The sequence below is a fragment of the Arachis hypogaea genome, chromosome 14, assembly GCF_003086295.3.
Source record: "Arachis hypogaea cultivar Tifrunner chromosome 14, arahy.Tifrunner.gnm2.J5K5, whole genome shotgun sequence".
Classification (NCBI taxonomy): domain Eukaryota; kingdom Viridiplantae; phylum Streptophyta; class Magnoliopsida; order Fabales; family Fabaceae; genus Arachis; species Arachis hypogaea.
Window position 1 is genome coordinate 11,211,783 of NC_092049.1, and position 10,344 is coordinate 11,222,126.

Here is a 10,344-nt window from a genome sequence, read left to right on the forward strand (position 1 = left end):
ATTACATATATCATCAGTAAGTGAAATTACATTATCATTTGAAAGGGTAAAATCTAAACATTGAAAGGTGAATGAGGAAAATAGTCATTATAGCTGCCATAAAAAAAGTTACTTCGTGACGCAAAGTAATAGAAACTTCAATGCATAGAGATTGAGAAGGAGATTTTGCCATTTTGGCTATGAGCGGCTTATTTCTCTTTTGGGGTTAGAATTCAAATACAAAATTTGAATGAACATTTTAAATCAAAGCTGAGTGAATAAATTTAAACTGAGGGTTCTATTATTTAATTTTATCCTTGATTTTCTGTTTTTCTTTCTTTTATTCTTTTTTTTTCGGATTCTTTCTCTTTGTATATCAATTTAAAAGGTTTAAAATATAGAGATATCGCTAATAAAAAAGAAAGAACTCATTGGTGATGGAATCAATAATTGGCATAGAAAATAGAGAATGACGGTGATTAGTGTTGCGGGTTAGGAGAGCATCTGACGAAGAAAAAAAAAGATGATAGCAGAAGTTCTGAATCTTTTTCCAGCGAGTAGTAAAGATGAAGAACAATAAATCAGAGGTGACAGTGGCTGTTGATGCAGCTGTAACGAGAAAGAATAGTGACACGTTGGGTGGTATTACTACTATCAATAAAGAAGGAGCGGTTGGCAACAAGTTGACGACTCTAGTAAAAAAAACTGAAAAGCTCCGAGATCCTGTCGTCGGTGGTGTGGCATAGATAACTTTTTTTCTTTAAAAGCAAAAATTTATTATTTTTTTCTTTTTTAAAAAAATTACAGAAAATGTAGTTAGGGTTCGGGATGCAAGCAGAAGACACGCCAAGCTCCAGTGTAATGTTTCAATAAGCGTTCTGGCACCATATTTTAATAGTGTGGTATTATTAGTATTTTAATTTATTCAGTCTTCTGTTAGCAAAATCTTTTAATCAGGTTACTGAAATTTATGTTTTGTGTGTTTGAATTTGAGGATTGCTTTTTCTTTTCAGATTCTGATAAGAATTCAACTATTGAGTATGACAGAAAAGGTCGTGCAAGGATATCTAACATGCTTGAAGCAGGAAAGTGCACAAACTTTGGTGTGGCTTGGTCACCAGATATAAGATTTTATCCCAGGTACGATTTAAATTAAGATGTTTTCTTTTTTCTTTTTGTTTGGGGTAATTGAAGTGTTTGATTATCATATTTAAAAAGTTTATGTTATTTTTATAAAAATTTTAATAAACATAAAGTAATTTGTTTTTTATCTGAAGCTTAATTATGTGATGCTTCGATGAGATGGTTTAATTGTGATTTTAAAATTGGTATATGTGAAAATCTCATTGTAAGTTTAGTAATTCTTACAATGGATTAATATTTGACTCGCATATAGCGCGAGTTTTACACTAATTTATAAAATATATTTTCTTTCTGTTGTAATAACATGAAAAGATCCAATTGGCAACATAAAGAGGATAGGCTATAGCAGAATGAATTAGACTCCAATAAAAAAAATAGGATGAAGGATTAATCTTTTAGCAGTTTAATCTTTTAGTCCTTGCTTTTTTGTTAATGCAGGTTTCTTAGTGTTTCGTTTTGACTTGATTGGTTTTGATTGATTATTTATCTTTAATGACAATATCAAAAAAAAATTTTAATTAATCAAAAGTAAATTTTTTTTTTATTTTGAGTTGAGGTTATAACTTAATAACAAAAAATATAGGATGAAAAATTATCTTTACTGCAGATATATGGAAATATAAAAAAATTAGCATATAATTTTTTTTAAAATATTTCGTCATACATAATTTATAAAAAAAATATAATTTAGCAATATTTAGGACTTTTGAGTATTCTAGTAATTATATATATAGTAACTATAATTGTACACATTAAATGTCATATTTAATGGTGATGTGAATGATGAAGGGGACAAGTGGCGAAATTTAGAGGCCCAATTCCGCTGGATACTTATTGTTGGACTTGTTTGCGATAGGAATCTACTATCTTAGTGGTGACTTGGTCATTTTTTGCATACTTTTAGTAAATTGGACGGCAACATCATTTCGGTTTATAAAAGATGCAACTGGCACTGCCCAAAAAATGCATTTGAGGCCAACAAGATCATTCTAAACCGGGATACGCACATATTAGCTTCATTGGGCAGCCATTAAATGGAACGACTTAGAAGATACTGTGAGACTTGAAAAAAACTACATTTTTTTGAGACAAGATAATATAATATATTTATTAAAAATAAATTATTTTTTAAATAAATTATATAAAACATTTAAAATTATATTTTGTACTAATAAACATATACTATTTCCAAATTAATTTCAAGAATTTAAATGATGAATATTGGACACGTTAATATATGTATTATTTAAGTATATCTAAGTATAACAAAAAAATATTTTCTATTTTTAATTAAGACAGCCGCATACAAAAAATTTGCATATTAAAAAATATTAGATAAGTGTCCTATTTTGTGGAAGAAAATTTTCATCCATAAACTAAAAAATCCCAACATCACACCCCCAAAACAAATTTAAAAATAAAAATTCCAAGCCACAAAAATTTTATCCCATAATTTTTATTTTTCAAAAGAAAAATCTAGGAATTAGATATTTTGTGTTGTTTTTTGTTACGGTCCAACCCAAACATCATGTGGGCCGACCCAATCCATAGGTCACCCGATCCAAACGGGCGGGCACGGGACGTTCAACAACCGATTTGGACACGCGTTCTTTATAACTCACTACTACAACTGTATTGGGAAGTTTCAAGGAAGGTGGGTCTGCCCTCGCGGGACCCACTCATGACATGGTATATATGGGAAGGGTCCTACCCCTCCTCCAAGGTACGTCACCCTACTCCAAATTCTCACATCACCTATACACTCTGCTGACTTGTGCGTCGGAGTGGCATTGCAGGTGACACCCCCTTCACTTCATCAAGAGCTCGTCAGATCGGCAGCCAGCGCGAACCGTTTCCAGCGCCCAGATCGAGACAGAGACCCATCTTCACACACATCCTACCACCCGAATCGTCCGGTAACCCGACTTACCGAACATTGGCGCCGTCTATGGGGACTCTCCCCAACATGGATTTTGTTTTGGTTTCTGGCGCAGCCGACAGTGGAGCCGAAACCCGCGGGGAGGGGATAGATCCCCGAGGAAGTGGGGTAGCCGCCGGAGCCACCATTCGCGAAGGCAGCAGATCTCCCCCGCAACACACAGAGGGACGACCCTTTGGAGGGACTGACAGCGACAGCGCCAGGATAATACAAGAGCTGCACTACAGGGTGCAGAACTTGGAGCGAGAAGAAGCCAAACGTGAAAGTCGTCAGCCCACTCCTAGCCAGGAGCCTTCCCGATCCACTCCAAGGGGAGAAAGGAGTCTCCGGAGGAGTCGCTCCAGGCGCACCTCGAGCCCCCAGACATAATCACAAAGCCAGGAGAGCAGAGAGGTGCCAAGGAGAAGGCGAGACCCGTTGGTCTACAACAGATCGCCAACGAGAGACACCGAAGAAGAAGACTGGGAAAGCGACAGAGAACGAAGAAGAAGAAACCGACCACCTCAAGTACACCGCCGAGAAAGGACGAGGAGCGGCCGACCTAACAGAGAACATCGGGAAAGGCAACCGGTGGTCATGGGGGCAAACCCTTTTCACCACTCGATCCTTGGAGTACGACTACCAAAGCACTTTGACAAACCGACAGATATGAGGTACGACGGTACCCAAGATCCCCAGGAACATCTAACGTCCTTCGAGGCCATGATGAACTTGGAAGGGGTAGGTAACAAAGTGAGATGCCGAGCTTTCCCGGTAACCTTAGCTGGGCCGGTGATTCGTTGGTTTAACGCCCTCCCCCAGGGATCCATAACCACGTTTGCCGATATCAGTCGTTCTTTCTTGGCCCAGTTCACCACGCGCATCGCCAAAGCAAAACACCCGATTAGCCTGCTAGGGGTGACGCAGCGAAACGGCGAGCCGACCAGAAAATACTTGGACAGATTCAACGATGAGTGCCTCGAGATAAACGACTTAACTGATTCGGTGGCCAGCTTATGCTTGACCAATGGTTTGCTAAATGAGGATTTCCGAAAACACCTCACCACCAAGCCCATCTGGACAATGCAGGAAATTCAGAACGTAGCCAGGGAATACATTAATGATGAAGAGGTAAGTCAGGTCGTGGCAGCCAATAAATGGTAGCCCGCATACCCTAGTGCCCGCCCATCCGGTGGCAGTGAGAGGTCCAAAGAACATTCTAGAGACGGAGGAACGGCCAAGACTTTCAAACCCTTTCCCCGTGTTGGGAAGTTCACCAACTACACCCCCCTAGCGGCTCCAATCGTCGAGGTTTATCAGTAAATTGCCGACAAGGGCATCTTGTCGAAGCCCCGACAACTCAGGGACAGGACGGGAGGAAATAAAAACCTTTATTGTGATTATCACAAGGGATATGGCCACAAGACCCAAGACTACTTCGACCTGAAGGACGCCCTGGAGCAAGCCATCCGGGAAGGAAAGCTGGCCGAGTTCGCCCACCTAATAAGGGAACCTAGGAGGAGGGACCGGTCAACCGAGGACAAAAGCCGCGCCGTAAAGCAGAGACAGGAACCCGAGGAGGACGCGGAGCGTGCCCTCACTGTGGTGAATGTGGTGGTTGGAAGGGATGTCCCTCCCAGGTCGAAGTCGGCTAGTAAAAAGGACACCAAGGTTCTAGCTATGTCCTCTGGCCCTGCACCGACCTCTCGCAGGTTGCCCTTGATATCTTTCGGTCCCGAGGATCAATGGTTCGATGAGGTGGCGGAGAGTCCGCCGATGGTGATCACGGCCAGGGTGGGCACCGGCCTAGTAAAGCAGATCTTGGTGGACACAGAAGCTGGTTCCAATATCATGTTTCGCAATGTTTTTGACGCCCTGGGCTTACGAGACGCCGACCTCCGAGGTCACCAGCACGGCGTGGTAGGCCTAGGTGATAACTTCATCAAGCCAGACGGCGTAATTTTCCTCCCGGTCTCCATAGGCGAGGCATGGGGAAGAGGTCGCTAATGGCAGAGTTTGTGGTCTTAAGAGACTCGACGGCCTACAACCTCATCCTGGGGAGGAAGACCATCAACAAATTTGGGACAGTGATCTCTACCAAGCTATTGCTAATGAAGTTTGTAGCTGATGATGGATCAGTTGGGACCATCAGAGGGACCTAGAGATGGCAGTCGCATACGACAACGCCAGCCTCTCCCTGAGAAAGAAATCTAAAGGAGCATCCGGTGTCTTTCTTGCCGACCTAGACGCCAGGGTCGATGACAAACCCAGACCGGAACCAAAAGGAGATCTTGAAAAGTTCAGGGTCGGCGATTCAGACGAGAAGTTCACCTTCGTGAACAGAAACCTCCCACACAACCTGAAGGAACCTCTAATGGAAATGATCAGGACTAACGGCAACCTATTTGCTTGGACGCCAGCTGACATGCCGGGGATAGACCCCCAGCTCATGTCGCATCACTTGGCCGTCAAGGCAGAGGCCAAACCGGTGGCTCAGAGGACAAGAAAAATGTCACGAGAGCAGAGGAGGTGGCCAGGCAGACGGCCAACCTCCTCAAAGCGGGATTTATCCGGGAACTCGACTACTCGACCTAGCTGTCGAACGTAGTTCTAGTAAGAAAGCACAATGGAAATTGGAGGATGTGCGTGGATTACTCCGATCTTAACAAAGCATGTCCCAAGGACTGCTACCCCTTACCGAACATTGATGCGCTCGTCGACGCGGCGGCGGGATATCGGTATCTGAGCTTTATGAATGCTTATTCTGGCTACAATTAGATACCGATGCACCGGCCAGACGAAGAGAAAACAGCGTTCATAATGCCGTGGGGAATATACTGCTACAAGGTAATGCCGTTCGGCCTGAAGAACGTTGGCGCCACATACCAAAGGTTAATGAACAAGATATTCAGCGACCTCATAGGCAAAACAGTGGAAGTATACGTGGATGATATCCTTGCAAAGACCACCCGACCTAAGGACCTCTTAAGCGACCTAAGAAATGTGTTCGCTTCTCTCCGACAATACGGCATGAGACTCAACCCGCGTAAGTGTGCCTTTGCCATGGAAGCAGGAAAGTTTTTGGGGTTTATGATAACCCAGAGAGGGGTGGAGGCCAACCCTGAAAAGTGTCAAGCAATACTCCAAATGAAGAGTCCGGGCTGCGTCAAGGACGTTCAGAGGTTATCAGGAAGGCTCACCGCACTGTCCCGCTTCCTCGGGGTGTCGGCTGCGAAAGCCCTGCCATTTTTCAACTTGATGAGGAAGGGGATAGCATTCGAATGGACCCCGGCGTGTGAAGAAGAATTCAAGCATTTCAAAGAGATCCTTGCAACACCACCTGTTCTCGGGAAGCCCAAGGTCGGAAAACCACTATACCTGTACTTGGCTGTAACGGATGAAGCGACGGCGGCGATTTTAGTGCGAGAAGAAGGGAAAATCCAACAACCAATTTACTTTGTGAGCAAAGCACTACAAGGAGCAGAATTGAGATATAGCAAATTAGAGAAGTTGGCACTTGCACTCCTGACCTCTTCCCGTAGATTGCGACAGTACTTCCAAGGTCATCAAGTGGTCGTGAGGACAGACCAGGGAATCCACCAAGTACTCCAGAAACCCGACTTAGCGGGAAGAATGATGACTTGGGCTATCGAGCTATCACAGTACGACTTGCAGTATGAACCCAGGCATGCGATTAAGGCGCAGGCCATGGCCGACTTCTTGGTGGAAATAACGGGGGACCCAACCGAGACAACGAGCATACGGTGGAAGCTCCACGTAGACGGGGCCTCCAACCAAACGTTCGGAGATGCCGGGATCATCTTGGAAAGCCCAGCTAGAGTCATATACGAACAGTCGATCAAATTCGAGTTTCTGGTGTCAAACAATCAAGCGGAGTACGAGGCCCTTCTGAGTTGCTTAATCCTGACTAGGGAAGTCGGAGCCACAAGGCTAGAAGTGTGCAGTGACTCGCAGGTTGTAAGAACCCGCGTTTTCACGTAAAACCGTTTTAATAAAATAATTTTAGTGTTCGGAATAGATTCAAAATTTAGAAGTTTCAATTTGAAAATAAAAATGTGAAATTTGATTTCAGTGAATTTTTCTGAGTTAGAAAATGTATCTTTTTCTAAAAGTTTTTGTAAAAATGCGTACTGGCGCTTGAGTCAGCAGTACCGGCTCTAGTCTGTCCAGTACTGCGTATTTTAGAAAATAATATTTAGAAAATTGATTTATTATTTTGAAATGAGAAAAATAATTTAGAATCGAAAACCAGATACTAATCTTAAAGGTTTTGGCCCAAAGTGAGCTAAACGGACCAAAAACGCTAACGAGTTGGACCGGGTCTAAACCGGACCCAAGGCCCAACATATATGAGTGAGTAAATGAGCCAAAGAAGCTCATTTCATCACAAAGAGAGAAAGAGAGAGAGAGTTCTGATAGAGTGAAGAGAGGAGAAGAGAGAAAGAGCACTATTCACCTCCACCTTTCGGAAGCCATAACTTTTGATCCGGAGCTCCGATTGACGAGCCGTTTGTGGCCACGCGAAGCTCTTGTCGAGCTCTACGTTTCTATCTAAGCAAAGCTGATAAGAAATCGCGTTTCATTTCCCAGTTTCCAGCCCTAACTTTCTGCGCGATTTTGGCTATGAGTTTTGAGTAGATTTTGTGGTTTTGCTTGTTTAGGTGATCTCTAGTAGCGGGTAATTGATGAATTTTACCCCTAATCACATTAGATAAGGTAAGGTTTTACTAAACCCTCTTGGTTGGTTGTTTTGTGGTTTCTAGGTTTTGATTTTGATGATATATGTGTTGTTAGTGTGAGCCTTGGTGTTTGTTGGTGTTGGTTGAGGCTTTAGATCAAGTTTGGTGGTTTTGTTTTGGTGTTTGGAGCATTTAGGAATCGGCCAAGGTATGGTTTCGGTTTTCTTTATGTAATATGTAATGTTTATGGACACTTAGGCTAGTTGACCCTAAGATAGGATTGAATAATATTGGTGCATAAATAATTATATGTGAATTGATGTAATTGTTGGCTATATTGGATTAGTGTGGTTGATGGTGATTGTTGGGAATTATGGATATTGATGAGTATTTATGGTGATTAGTTATATTGGTGGATAATGAGGGTTATGGAAATCTAAGGTAAAGAGTTAATGTAAAATGTTGTGGTGGTTTGGGATAAAGAATATTAATGATTATATAATTTGATGATGATTATTGGTATTTTAATTATTATGAAGGTGGATGATGAATGGGAGACTTATTGTTATTGATGGAGGTTTGTGAAATGGTTGATGATTATGAATGCATAATGATGTTGTTGGTAAGTGGAGATGATTGTTTAAGAGTTGATAAATTGAGATATTGGATGATGAGGAATGTGTGATTTATTGTTGTTATGAGGATTTGTTGAGATGGTTGATGATTGATAGTAAATATTGATATTGTTGGTAATTGAAGGTGAGTGTTGGGATTGTTGATGAATGATGTGAGTTATGAAGTTAGGATAAAGTATGATAATTGATGAATTGGAATGATTGATAAATAGCTATATTGATGTTGATAGTATGGTATTAAGGATTGAGATTGAAATTGAGAAAATGATGAACTAATGAGCTCGGAATGGAATTAAGAACTGATGATGGTTATTATGAGCTTGGTGGATATGGAAGGAAAGTGTGCAGGGCCTATATCCCTGGCGTAGCAGACTCCTCTGCTGCATGAGTAGATGTTGTTGAAAGTGATTTGAGATGAGAAATGGTGATGACTGGTGATGATTTGAGGTCGATGGATAGTGGTTGAGATGAGTCAAGGACTCGGAGTTGTAATGATGAATTGTTGGAATATATGAGAGTGCAGGGCCTATATCCCTGGCGTAGCAGATTCCTCTGCTGCATGAGCATATGTTGTTGAGAGTGTGCGGGGCCTATATCCCTGGCATGACAGATTGTTCTGCTGCATGATTTGTTGTGGTTAGTTCCTTCTTTGCTGCAGGAAGTGTGCGGGGCCTATATCCCTGGCGTAGTAGACTCCCTACTACATGAGTGTGCAGGACACTATATCTCTGACGTAGCAGATTCGCTGCTGCATGAGTGTGCAGGGCACTATATCCTTGGTGTGGCAGAAAAGGCTACATCCGGGAGGATGTGTCGGGTTGGCATTTACGGACCGACAAGTGATATCACGAGCCAATAGGATAGGCATTTATCATATGCATCTCTTATTTGCTTGAATGCTTTGACTATTTGGGTTTGCCTAAATCTATAATATGCCTACTTGCTTCTTGAATTACTTGCTATACATGAATATTACCTGTGTATTACTTGCTTGCATTATCTGTGATTGTCTGGTGCTGAGGAGGTTAGGAAGGCGGTGGCGAGGGGATCGCACAGAGGATTAGTTTGGCGAGGGCTGTGGAACACAGCGGTGTAATTAGTATTAGTAAGAAATTCCCTAAGTTTAGATAACCCTGTTAATGGTTTATGGTTTAGGTTATCTATTTATTTTGTTCTAAGCTTGAATATCAGTATGTGATGTGAAGTTCTAGGATTGCCTTCGGCGTCGCGGGGCCTTACATCTTACATCATTGGGCACTGTTACCATATTGAGAACCTTCAGTTCTCATTCCATACTTTGTTGTTGTTTTTCAGATGCAGGTCGCAACCCACCTCGGTGAGTTGTTTGGTTGGTGACAGGAGCGGAGGATCCGGATACCCTTTGGAGTCTTTTTGGTTTGTTTTGTATTTGTCTCTCGCTTTTGTATTTTTGTTTCGGCCTAGAGGCCTGTATTTGAGAGAGAACAAAACTTGTATAAGCCATTTTTTAAACTTCAGTTTCCTCTTATCTGTACGTTTGGCTAGCCGGCTTAAACTCCGCGAGTCATGGCTAGTTTCTTATGATGTTACACTATTATACTATTATCTTTGTTCATATCACATCTGTTTCTTGAGTTTTAAGTTGGATGCTTCGTTAGTTCGCTTTGCACTTTTAAATCCTGTGTTTGAGTTATATCCTCCATCAGGCTTCTAAATTATATATATATATATATATATATGTATAAGTCTTAAAACTGTCGTAATCTTTGATTAACCTTTGCTTTACGGCTAGAGGTAAAGCTTAGGGTAATTGGGGTGTTACACAGGTCGTTACTTATCAGGTCAATGGGACCTACCAAGCCAGAGACTCACTGTTACAGAAGTATCTGGAGATGGTCAAAGAGTTGAGCAAACAATTCGAGGAGGTCACGATCCAACACGTTTCGAGAGAAAGGAACGCACGGGCAGACCTCCTGTCCAAGCTAGCAAG

General features: G+C 42.0%; 1 long non-coding RNA gene across 1 annotated transcript; it reads left to right on the forward strand.

The window, feature by feature from the left end:
* The first annotated feature begins 409 nt into the window (after positions 1 to 409).
* Positions 410 to 9,992, forward strand: LOC140178807 (uncharacterized). Its single transcript, XR_011871733.1, has 3 exons — positions 410 to 837; positions 993 to 1,119; positions 9,690 to 9,992. It is a non-coding gene; the product is annotated as an uncharacterized lncRNA (long non-coding RNA).
* The last annotated feature ends 352 nt before the right edge of the window (positions 9,993 to 10,344 follow it).